Raw genomic sequence first — 13002 nt, forward strand, 5'->3', positions numbered from 1 at the left:
TCACACTCTCACACACACTCACAAATACACACACACTCACAAACACTCACACTCTCACACACACTCACAAATACACACACACTCACAAACACACACACACTCACAAACACACACACACTCACAAACACTCACACTCTCACACACACTCACAAACACACACACACTCACAAACACACTCACACTCTCACACACACTCACAAACACACACACACTCACAAACACTCACACTCTCACACACACTCACAAACACACACACACTCACAAACACTCACAAATACACACATACTCACAAACACTCACACTCTCACACACACTCACAAATACACACACACTCACAAACACTCACAAACACACACACACTCACAAACACTCACAAACCAAACACACACACACTCACAAACACTCACACTCTCACACACACTCACAAATACACACACACTCACAAACACTCACACTCTCACACACACTCACAAATACACACACACTCACAAACACACACACACTCACAAACACTCACTCTCACACACACTCACAAATACACACACACTCACAAACACTCACAAACACACACACACTCACAAACACACTCACACTCTCACACACACTCACAAATACACACACACTCACAAACACTCACAAACACACACACACTCACAAACACACTCACAAACACACACACACTCACAAATACACTCACACTCACAAACACTCACACACTCACAAACACTCACACACTCACACACACTCACACTCTCACACACACACTCACAAACACTCACAAACACACACACACTCACAAACACTCACAAACACACACACACTCTCACACACACTCACAAATACACACACACTCACAAACACTCACAAACACACACACACTCACAAACACTCACAAACACACACACACTCACAAACACTCACACTCTCACACACACTCACAAACACACACACACTCACAAACACTCACAAATACACACATACTCACAAACACTCACACTCTCACACACACTCACAAATACACACACACTCAAACACTCAAACACACACACACTCACAAACACTCACACTCTCACACACACTCACAAACACACACACACTCACAAACACACTCACACTCTCACACACACTCACAAATACACACACACTCACACTCACACTCTCACACACACTCACAAATACACACACACTCACAAACACTCACACTCTCACACACACTCACAAATACACACACACTCACACTCACAAACACACACACACTCACAAACACACTCACACTCTCACACACACTCACAAATACACACACACTCACAAACACTCACAAACACACACACACTCACAAACACACTCACAAACACACACACACACTCACAAATACACTCACACTCACAAACACACACACACACACAAACACTCACACTCTCACACACACTCACACTCTCACACACACACTCACAAACACTCACAAATACACACACACTCACAAACACACACACACTCACAAACACACACACTCACAAACACACTCACAAACACACACACACTCACAAACACTCACAAACACACACACACTCACAAACACACTCACACTCTCACACACACTCACAAATACACACACACTCACAAACACTCACAAACACACACACACTCACAAACACACACACACTCTCACACACACTCACAAACACACACACACACACAAACACTCACACTCTCACACACACTCACAAACACACACACACTCACAAACACTCACAAACACACACACACTCACAAACACACTCACACTCTCACACACACTCACAAATACACACACACTCACAAACACTCACACACACACTCACAAACACACTCACACTCTCACACACACTCACAAACACACACACACACATTCCTGTACATCTATCGAGGTGAGGACCGAGTAAATTAACCTGCAAAGTGAGGACCACCATTTCTGCTACCTTTACAGATAAATGCAGACCACATTTCTCCACTAGGTGTGTCCATGATTACAGTTTTCACCTCAGCTTCTTAAAAAAACAAAAGGAAAGAACCAGTATTTTACCAGCAGAGTGAGGACATTTAATGGGGGCGCTGTTGAGTTCGTTTCTGACTGGATTACTTTTTATACTTACTTTCTCTTTTTAGCTTGCACTTATTCTTTGACAAACAATGCAATTTGCAGTTGCAAATTCATAAACAGACTAGCTAAACATGTATGTTATGACCATCAATAAAATTATTGTACTGAAGTATAGGCAGTGGTATTGTACAATTATTAATCTAATGAGATGAACCAAACACCAAGCTATATATACCAATATCCAGCAGCTTCCAACAAAACTGCAAGAGATGCCATCTCCAGTGACCAACACTGAATTTATTTTAGCTTGTGAACAGACACCTTGGGCTTTAGACAACTGTACTTCATGTTTTTCCGACGAAAATGATGAAATGCTAAACTAAAAAACTGTCAGATTAACAGAGTCATTATTTTCAGAACTAGTTTCTGAAAAGATAATATTCACAAGATGTCAATATATCTCTAAATATATTAACCACAATTGGTAAACATCACAACCAAAAACGACGACATGGCACTCAAACAGAACACGAGATACCAAGCCTTTAAAACTGAAGGATTCGTTTAGCAGCTCTCCGGTTTAAAGTGACAATTCTGTTGTAAACAAAGTTTTTGACATCTTTCCATGATCTTTGAGCCAGGGATTTCTCTGCTTTTACACAAATCATGCAGTCTGCTTTTCTAGGAACTCTGCGCTCTGCCATAAACCTTCCCAAGTGTTTGTCCACTGCTCTTGTCTCTACTTCACTCCATGGTCTCTTCATCCCGGGTGACTCTACAAATGACAAAGAAGACAATGTCGATGGTGTAAACTTAAAACATAGACCAAAAAGTAGATTTCCTAAACTGCTTTTGCTTGACCACAGCTATAGAAAGTACCTAATTGTAGAGTCATTTGACAAAATGAGTGAAAATGTATTTCATAGGACAGTTAAATTATTTAACTGTCTGTTCTCATTAAGCAGAACCACCTAAACTGTTGGTACATTTAAATAAATAAGCTCTTTAAAGCTGCTTTGAAATAGTGTTTGTGAAAAGCATTATACAAATAAAACTGACTTGATCTAAGAAATATAATCAGTAGTGCTACTTAATACACTTTTGCAAAGATTTATGGAGCTTACTCTTTGCATTCTTGGTCTGTTTTTGTGTTTTTGGATTGGGTGTGGCCCTTTCTTCTGAGCTGCTGGAATCTGCAACAGCTACAGACAGTTAGTAAGCATTAATAACAGTTAGTCAGTGAATTATAACTGTGTATAAACATCCTAAACAGAATCTGTCAATTGTTCAAAAAATATTACAGCAAAGCAGTGGCAACAAGTGGGAACTGCAGACTTTAAACCTCTGGTCAGTAATCTGTTCTAGTAAAAGGCTCATAACTATGGAGAACATACACGAATAAGGCATAACAGTGAGAGGTGAAGTGAATAAGACTGAGTATCTCCTCATCATGGCACCTGTTAGTGGGTGGGATATATTAGGCAGCAAGTCAACATTTTGTCCTCAAAGTTGATGTTAGAAGCAGGAAAAATGGACAAGTGTAAGGATTTGAGCTTTGAGTTTGACGAAGGGCCAAATTGTGATGGCTAGACCACTGGATCAGAGCATCTCCAAAACTGCAGCTCTTGTGGGGTGTTCCCAATCTGCGGTGATCAGTATCTATCAAAAAGTGGTCCAAGGAAGGAACAGTGGTGAACCGGTGACAGGGTCATGGACGGTCAAGGCTCATTGATACACGTGGGGAGTGAAGGCTGGCCCGTGTGATCCGATCCAACAGACGAGCTACTGTTGATCAAACTGCTGAAGAAGTTAATGCTGGTTCTGATAGAAAGGGGTTGCAAATGGCAGACCAGTCAGGGTGACCATGCTGACCCCTGTGCACCACGAAAAGCACCAACAATGGGCAGGTGAGCATCAGAACTGGACCATGGAGCAATGGAAGAAGGTGGCCTGGTCTGATGAATCACGTTTTCTTTTACATCACGTGGATGGCCGGGTGCGTGTGCGTCTCTTACCCGGGGAACACATGGCACCAGGATGCACTATGGGAAGAAGGCGAGCCAGCGGAGGCAGTGTCCTGCTCTGGTCAATGTTCTGCTGGGAAACCTTGGGTCCTGCATCCATGTGGATGTTCCTTTGACACGTACTCACCTACGTAAGCATTGTTCCAGACCATCTACACCCTTTCATGGAAACGGTATTCCCTGATGGCTGTGGCCTCTTTCAGCAGGATAATGCTCCAGGACACAAAGCAGAAATGGTTCAGGAATGGTTTGATGACCACAACAACCAGTTTGGGTGTTGACTCCGCCTCCAAATTCCCCAGATCATAATCCAATCCAGCATCTGTGGGATGTTCTGGACAAACAAGCCCGATCCATGGGGACCTTCACCTCACAACTTACAGGACTTAAAGGATCTGCTGCTAACATCTTGGTGCCAGATACCACAGCACACCTTCAGGGATCTAGTGGAGTCCATGCCTCGCTGGGTCAGGGCAAAAGGTGGACCAACACAATACTAGCCAGGTGGTCATAATGCCTGATCGGTGTTGTTACCATCTGATTTAAAATTTTTGATTTTAGAATGAAAAAATCTGATTTTTTCCACTTCGCAACAACAGACTAAACAATCACAAAGATGTGAATACTAAACATCTTTTGATGGACTATTGGACTGACTTGTCAAATTATATTCATAATTTACTGGGAAGTACAGTTCATGAACATATCACCTTATGGGCAAACTCATGTACACAGTCAGTTTTATCTGTGTTTCTATAGACAAATTTATCAGTTAAAATTTAAAACTTACCCTTTACCAGCTTTCTTCGTCAAGTTTCTTTTGTCTCTCCTGGACACTGATAGAAGTTGTTGTGGAAATTTCATCTATAAAAGATAACAACAATCAAATATTAGTAGGCAAAATTGTTGTATGTACAGTTGATGTCTTAAAACAGTTCATGAAGGTAACAACACACTGTATTAAGAATCGAGAATATGTAAACTTTTAAACTGGTTCATTTGTGTAAATTTAGTTATTAGTTTGTCTTGTGGACTATAGTTAAACATCTTTCATGTGAAATAGCTAATTCAGGGCAGAACTAAATAAAAAACTGCTATTTATAAGAACTCATTTCTTTTAAATGATTAAGATTTTGAAGATTCAGCAACTGCAGGCTACTTTAAATTAAAACAGTGAGTAATAACTCCGATCTACTGTTGTCGGTTGTTACCTTTACATTAATAAAAACAGACCTGTTTCACTTCTCACATGTTAAACAACAGACTAAACAACCACAATAATGTGAACACTAAACATCTACAGATGGACTGTTGGATTGACTTGTCAAATGTGTTTACAAATTATTTTCATAATTTACTGCCATTTCATGCACACAGCCTCATGGGCAAACTGCTTTTCTCAATCCAACAATGTCTATATCTGTATGGTGTGTGTGTACCCATCTCAAATCTACACAAATCTACTAATAAGAAGAAAAGGTGCTAAGAACTGCAAAACACAAGGTATACTTGGGAGTGAAGAAAGACTCTGCCTTTTAACTATTGGGATCTGTGTAAAACAATCTGTAGGGTGCCCTTTAATTTCATGATAAAAACTGTTTAACTCACCATTTAAATCTAAGGTTCTATCCTCACTGTGTTGTTTTTTTGGGGGGCTGAAGTGGTCAGAACATCCATCTGAAAAACAGGTGTTCACCTAATTCAGTTTGTTTTAGTTGTGAGGCCATGGTGGTGGTTCTGTATTAGACTGAGAGGTACTTGTAATAGCAGGACAAGCTAGACAAGTGTAAAATACAAACTGTAAAACTTACCCTCATCTAACTCTCTTCCTTGTTTCTTCTGTTTCTCTCTGACACTCACAGAGTTCGATGTGGAACTTTCACCTATAAATGAAACCAAGAATCAAATATTAGTGCTCAACTTTCCAAAAATAAGTAAATAGATTGGGTTTTTAATTAAAATAGTTTCAGAAGTAAAATCATATATATAGAGTAAATAATACATTTGGTCTATTATTCTCAGTTGTTACCTTTACACCATTTTCACTACCATAAACCAGTAGTCATAATGAACCACCAGTTTCACTACCATGACCAGAATCACATTTTTAAACATACCCTACTGCAGTTTGCATTATGGGTAGGGTATTATGGGTAGGGTATTACAGTAGGGTATGTTTAAAAATGTGATTCTGGTAATGGTAGTGAAACTGGTGGTTCATTATGACTACTGGTTTATGGTAGTGAAAATGGTGTAAAGGTAACAACTGAGAATAATAGACCAAATGTATTATTTACTCTATATATACGATTTTACTTCTGAAACTATTTTACTCAAGAAAGTGTTCTTTCTTTTTCACATGAATGTATATAAACACCACCACTGGAAACTGTTGTGAAACTACTCACTACATGAGCAAAGGGAATATAGCAGCTTGTAAAGTGTATTGTGTGTGTCTATGGTTTGCCTGGAAATGTGTTTGTATTAAGTGATGTTAAATGAGTGTTATTGTCCAGCTGAAGAAGACTGTACTGCCAAAAAGGTCACTGGTGTTCTCTTAAAAATGACACCTGTGGCTAAGCCACTAACAGCTTCAAACTATACAGTACAACTGAATTGGTGATAAAACAGGGTGCAGTCCTACCACAGATAGAAGGATCAAGTGTGCTGAGGTTCTTCCCCCTTAAGGTATCAGTGCCTTGCTCCATTGCAAACAGAAGCTTACTTATCTTGGCAATTTGAAATGTTTTGTCAGTCTGTCTGTAAAAGTCACAGTGAACTCTAATGTCATGGCCCATGAACCTTGCAACTTGCTCTAGTTCTTGTTCACTGAGGTCCAATAGCTGGCAGAGTGTGGCTACCTGTTTTCTTAATTTAGTTGACCTTAGGAGTTCAGGATTTTCTACTTTACTTTCTACTGCATATTTTCGCAGACAGTCACATCCACGTATGTTCGTCATTACACCAGGTCTTGCAAAGAGATAGGGATTTTCAGCAGGTACACCAGCTTCTTCTCTCCATTTAATCAACAAATCGATTGAGTCCTTCATTCTCTCTGTCAAGAAAACTGGAACCTTCTTGCCTCTTTTCCCCCTGATTTCTATGCGGGTTAATAGCTTGCTTAGCTCCTTTTCTAACGGTGACAAGGTCTCATAAATGTCCTCATTTATGACACCTGTGCTTGCTTTCTTGTAGGTCTCAAGAGTTAAGCGTGACGCTTCCCCTTCACGCCGCTTGTTGAAAATAATGACCTGTGCCAGAACAGTCTTGTTCAATGTCTTGTATGCTCCTAAATTCATCTGCTGGGTCAGTTCCTGTCTTGCTTCATCTTCTACCATCCTGAGATGGTTTCTCAGAGCAATCACATTTTTGGTGAGCGGGATGTCATCTTGTTTATTCCACCTGTTTTCTTGTATGGTTTGATGAGCAGTGACAGAAACACTGTTACTCCAGTTTTTTCTCCAAAAGTTCAAAGAACTTTTTTGCTTTCTTCTCTGCCAGATCATCATCATTCATAAGAGTTTGTCCAATCAGGACCTCCACAGCCCCTTTTAGACAGAATCCAATTTTTACTGCTGTTGAAGGTTTTCCATATTCATTTTTGCCTGGACTAAACTGTGTAAGACGCTTGGCAACGTTGACAACAAATGGAAATTTGGATGGCACACACATATCTTCAAGAACCTTGACACTCTTGTCCATATCTTTAGCAACCAACATGAATCGGCCAAGCTCCCTCATTCTTTGTGCAATATACTGGTGTCTAGACTTCATACGACCATGTTTTGCATACAGTGATTCACCATACTTGCAAATCAAAGAATCTGTTCTGATGTGAAAGGACACCTCATCTTGTCGCATGTTGTTGATGATCCTCTGACATCCATCTGAGGAAGATGCTATTGGAAGCAGGGATGCAGCACGACTTTGTACTCTCCCCCGTCCATTTTTTATGTCATCTTTCACACATGATTTTTTAGTTTTGCACGAGGACTGATGTCTCCAAAGGTCATTTTTCCTGAACATTCCAAAACAAAATGAACAAGGCAAATAATCTTTAACTGAAGCTTTATCAGTAGGCTGCTTCCATGTCACCACTTGTCCTCTGCCACTTTCCAGAACTTTGGTATTGTGTTTAAAATCTCCTTTATTGCGCAGCTGTTCCAAAAGAAGCTTTCTTTCTTTTGATCCTAATGGAAAGCTAAAAGCATATGCCACATCTTTGACATCTATATGCTTTCTCTCCAAATGCCTTGATATTTTTGATTGTGATTTGCCACAGTAGAGGCAATAATGTCTTTTGTCCCATGCCCGTTTACTGTCTTCCCTTTTTGTACAAGTTTTGATAGTCACAGTTGATTTTCCTTTATTTGTCTTGTTTATCTTGTTTTGTTTATTGTGTCTTTTCACATAAGTTTTGGGGTTCTTTTGTTTTTTGATTGTGCACTTGCCTCTTTGCTGATCATCTTCTTCACTCAAATTTGTGTCTGGACTTTCAACATCTTCTGCAATGTACAGTTTATCACATGATGAACCTGTGTCTGGGCTCCAAATTTCCACTTCACTGGACGATGTTCCACTTGGATCTGGATTGTAATCTAGGTCTATGTCTGTGCCTCTGGATGATTCAAATTCTGAGGAGTCACTCTCTGACTCTTCATGAATTTCATCCAACTGCAAGTTAAAAAAAAAATCATCATGAGATTCTGTCTAACTTTAAAGAAACATCATTCACAAACATCAGATCATTATTTTAAAGATGGACTATCTGACTTGTAAAGTCTGTAAAATAACTATACTACACTTCTAATATAGTTACCTACAATTATGAGAAATGCATGTTTTGTTCTTCAGGCTCTGATTTCAGTTACAAGAACAAAATAATGGGTGAAATGGAACTTTAAATCTTCTATTTCACAATATAGCTTATTTCTCTGTTTGTAGTTACTACTATTAATTAATTAATTTTATTTTTAGTTAATTAATATATTCCTTATCCACTTCATTTTTGTTCACTAAAATGTTTTATTACCTTTTAAAATATGAATGAAATATATTCATATTTTTATATAATGATATATTAAAATATTACAACTAAACGTTTTCTAGAGCAGGAGCAACAATATCTACAACAGCAGAGTAACTATATAAACTCATTAACTCTCAGGAAACAAATGTAAAATGTCAATAAAATAAATACACTACTAAAGGTAAACACACATGAGGAATGCATACAAGCTTAAAAAAAAAACACTTTTCCTTAATTCTAGACAGTTTTTATCTTAATCTGAAACTCACTCCATGGACCACCATGTGAAGACTGGGTCTGGTGGCACCTTTCTAGAAAAAGACTATTTTCAATAAAATAAATACTTGACATGAAAACGCTTAACACTTTCTACCATCCTGAAAATCTGTAAACCATCCAGTTACAATATGTAATGGTAGTCTACATGACTGTAGCTGGCCTAGCAGACATGAGTAGTAATCTAGCAGCATTCATTCAGATGGAAATACTTTCTACAAAGAATCATATTTCTGGAGAAAATCATGTTAAATCTAATAATCAATTATCATTTTTTAACTTATAATGACTTCAAATCTGGAATTAATTTTATTCATTCGTTATTAATAATTATTAAGTTATCATTTTGCATAAAGCCCACCTTAGAATTTAATTACAATACTAACAAATGCTCAAATGGCACATACCTGTGTTGATGTTTCTTCCATGGCTTCCTGAACACCAAAGAAAAGAGTGAAAAATAAATAAATTTAAACAAAATAATTCTTTACATGCAACAAGTAGCAGTGAACAGTTTCAGTACCGTATTTATCGTTTTGCAGCACAATGAGGACCTTAAATATAATGATATACTAATTAAAAATTGCATCCATATATTGTGTATAAATGACAATATATTTCATCACTTTTTAATTTTTCAGAGAAGGTTATATAAAGATAGAAAAGCCCTAGTCTGACTTGTTCAGGTTTATTACTGCAGTTCAGCTTCACTCGTTAGTAATTCTTTATTTAATTAAGTTTTCTACTCGATTTTAATTCGTTATAAAAATGTACTATAGGCTATCGATAGCTGCTAGCCGCTAATTATGTACAACCACCGCGAGCTCTACAAACCCCCTCCCCCTCCCCCACCCCCTCCCACCCCATCAGGAAAGTTCCAGAAAAAAATAAAAATCTGTGTTTTAAAAATATATACATATTTATATCATATAAATACGTGAATATGTAATATAAATCATGCAATCTTACCTGCGTTGTAAAGGTTTGTGAAAATCGCTCCAGTCTTCTGCTGACCCTGGTCAGTCTTGCGCTGGGAACACACATCCAGAGGTTTTTTTTTGAAAAGGTCATACTCCGAGCACGAGCCGTGCAGGTGCAGGTGCAGGGGGGAGGGGAGGGGCGGGGCAATCAATTAAGGCTGCGGTAAAAATAGCTAAATGTGCCTCACAATATTCTCCACTTCTCAACTCTGACACAGGCTTAGAGTGTTGGAAATAAAGCAAGCCTGACATGTATTACTGCAGTTAACTGCACCATATAAATGAACATACTAAAATTATTAGTATGTTATTATTAAAAGTATATATTAAAAGTACAATTTCTTGCACCTAAATTTCAGTGTATGTATATCAGTAGTGAAAAAAGTAGTTAAATATTTGATATAGTCCTGCATTAAAAATACAAAGTACAAAGGTATAAGCAGCAAAATATACTCAGTACCAAAAGTTTGCATTATTCAGAATAATTAAATTATTGGATTATTATTATCCTTTTAAAATTGCAGATAGTAAAGATGGGGCTAATTTTACTGAAGCCTTGACCCTTTGAAAACACATCAGATCTCAATAGGGATATATCAATATCTCAATATATCATGTTGAATATCTATACTGGTATGGACTGGGTAATGTGTTAGGAATGAAAGGACGCCATATCGCTTGATGGAAATGAAAATGATGAACCTACAGTGGGCTGAATTCAAAAACACCCCAAAAGTCCATTTTGCTGCAATTTCATTGCAGCAGCTCAAAATGGTACTCCGTAGTTTGTATGGCCCCCACGTGCTTGTATGCATGTCTGACAACATCAGGTCATGCTCCTAATGAGGCAACGGATCACTGAGCTCCTGGACAGTTTAACATGCAACTTGGTGGTATTAGACGAACCGAAACATAATGTCCCAGAGGTTCTACTGGATTTAGGTCAGACGAGTTTGGGGGCTATTCAATGGTATCAGTTCCTTCATCCTCCAGGAACTGCCTGCATACTCTCACCACATAAGGCCGGGCATTGTCATGCACCAGGAGGAACCCAGGAACACTGCGCCAGTGTAGGGTCCGACAATGGGTCCGAGGATTTCATAATATACCTAATGGCAGTAAGGGTGCCATTGTCTACCCTGTAGAGGCCTGTGTGTCCCTCCATGGATATGCCTCCCCAGACCATCACTGACCCACCACCAAACTGGTCATGCTGAATGATGTTACAGGCAGCACAACATTCTACACGGCTTCTCCAGACCCTTTCACGTCTGTCACATGTGCTCAGGGTGAACCTGCTCTCATCTGTGAAAATGGACTGCCTGTGCAACCTCTGTAGGGTCCAGGTATTGCCTCATGCTACTAGTATTGAGAGTGACCCTAGCCAAATGCAAAACTAGTGAAAAACAAATTAGAAAAAGATGAGTAGAGAAAAAAAGTGGCATCAGTGGTCTCCACCTGTAAAACCATTCCTGTTTTGGGGGTCGTCTCATTGTTGCCCATTTAGTGCACTTAATTTCATTAACACCAAAGCAGCTGAAACTGATTAACAATCCCCTCTGCTACTGAACTGACCATATCAATATGCCAGGAGTTTCATTGGCTTGATGATATATTCTAATTAAAAAGTGTTCCTTTAATTTTTTTGAGCAGTGTATATTGCTAGGTAGCTTGTGAAGTTCAAAAACATTTTGTCTTAATATAATATACAATAATACAATGTAATTAATGTTAATTATATTAATTTGTATAATATATTAAATCTATTATTTACTTAAATTAAAAAAAAACTTTTGGTGGAGTAAATAGTACAGTATTTGATTTTGAAATGTTTGAAATAGAAATGTTCTTTGTATAAAAGTACAAAGCTGCGAAGTGTGGAAAGACTCTAAAGTATTACCTCAATAGTATACGTAGAGTGCATGATCTATACAAATGCACATAGGTACATTGTCTCTAATGTATATATTATATATATATTACATATGAAAGGCCAAACATGGGCTCACTGAGTTACTAGTTTGTAGGCTTATATAAAGCTGACAGAATTCAAGAGCACTCCTTCAATGTTGAAATAGACACTATGAGACTGTAGCAACATATGGACAGTTTATGTTCTCCTAGTGGCCCAGCAGCAGGCTCCCACACTCTCATTGATGTGGTCTGGGTTTGATTTCCAGGCAGGGCACTAACCCAGCCACTGAAGAGTTAACTCTCAGTGCCAGTCCCAAGTCCAGATAAAATGGGACAGTTGTGTCAGGAAGGGCATCCAGTGTAAAACTTGTGCCAAATCAAGTTTGTGAACCAGATGATCAGCTGTGGTGACCACAAACAGGGAGCAGCCAAAAAAACAAACAAACACATGGACAGTTTATGTACAGAACTTGTTTGTCACATGTACTTGAAATTTGGTATCCTAGTAGCCCAGTGGCCCTAAAATGTAGCCTCTTTTTACACCAAACACTAACCCTAATTTGATTTGGTTTATTCAAAAGTATCTGTGAAGCTGTGAGACACAGAGGCCCATGTGAGTGATTCCTGAAAAAGAATAAAATCTCTAAAAGTCTAAAAACAAACCTTTCCCTTAATTCTAGACACTTGTTACCTTAATAT

At 38.5% G+C, this 13002-nt stretch overlaps 1 protein-coding gene and 1 long non-coding RNA gene across 2 annotated transcripts in view; one reads left to right on the top strand and one right to left on the bottom strand.

The window, feature by feature from the left end:
• Nucleotides 1-13002, top strand: part of stx8 (syntaxin 8) — a 44411-nt gene that overhangs the window by 14117 nt on the left and 17292 nt on the right. The gene's annotated exons all lie outside the window — the stretch shown is intronic.
• Nucleotides 4918-6068, bottom strand: LOC131361618 (uncharacterized). Its single transcript, XR_009206054.1, has 3 exons — nucleotides 5916-6068; nucleotides 5713-5781; nucleotides 4918-4968 (listed from the first exon to the last, which is right to left on the bottom strand). It is a non-coding gene; the product is annotated as an uncharacterized LOC131361618 (long non-coding RNA).

The sequence above is a fragment of the Hemibagrus wyckioides genome, linkage group LG11 (assembly GCF_019097595.1).
Source record: "Hemibagrus wyckioides isolate EC202008001 linkage group LG11, SWU_Hwy_1.0, whole genome shotgun sequence".
Taxonomy (NCBI): domain Eukaryota; kingdom Metazoa; phylum Chordata; class Actinopteri; order Siluriformes; family Bagridae; genus Hemibagrus; species Hemibagrus wyckioides.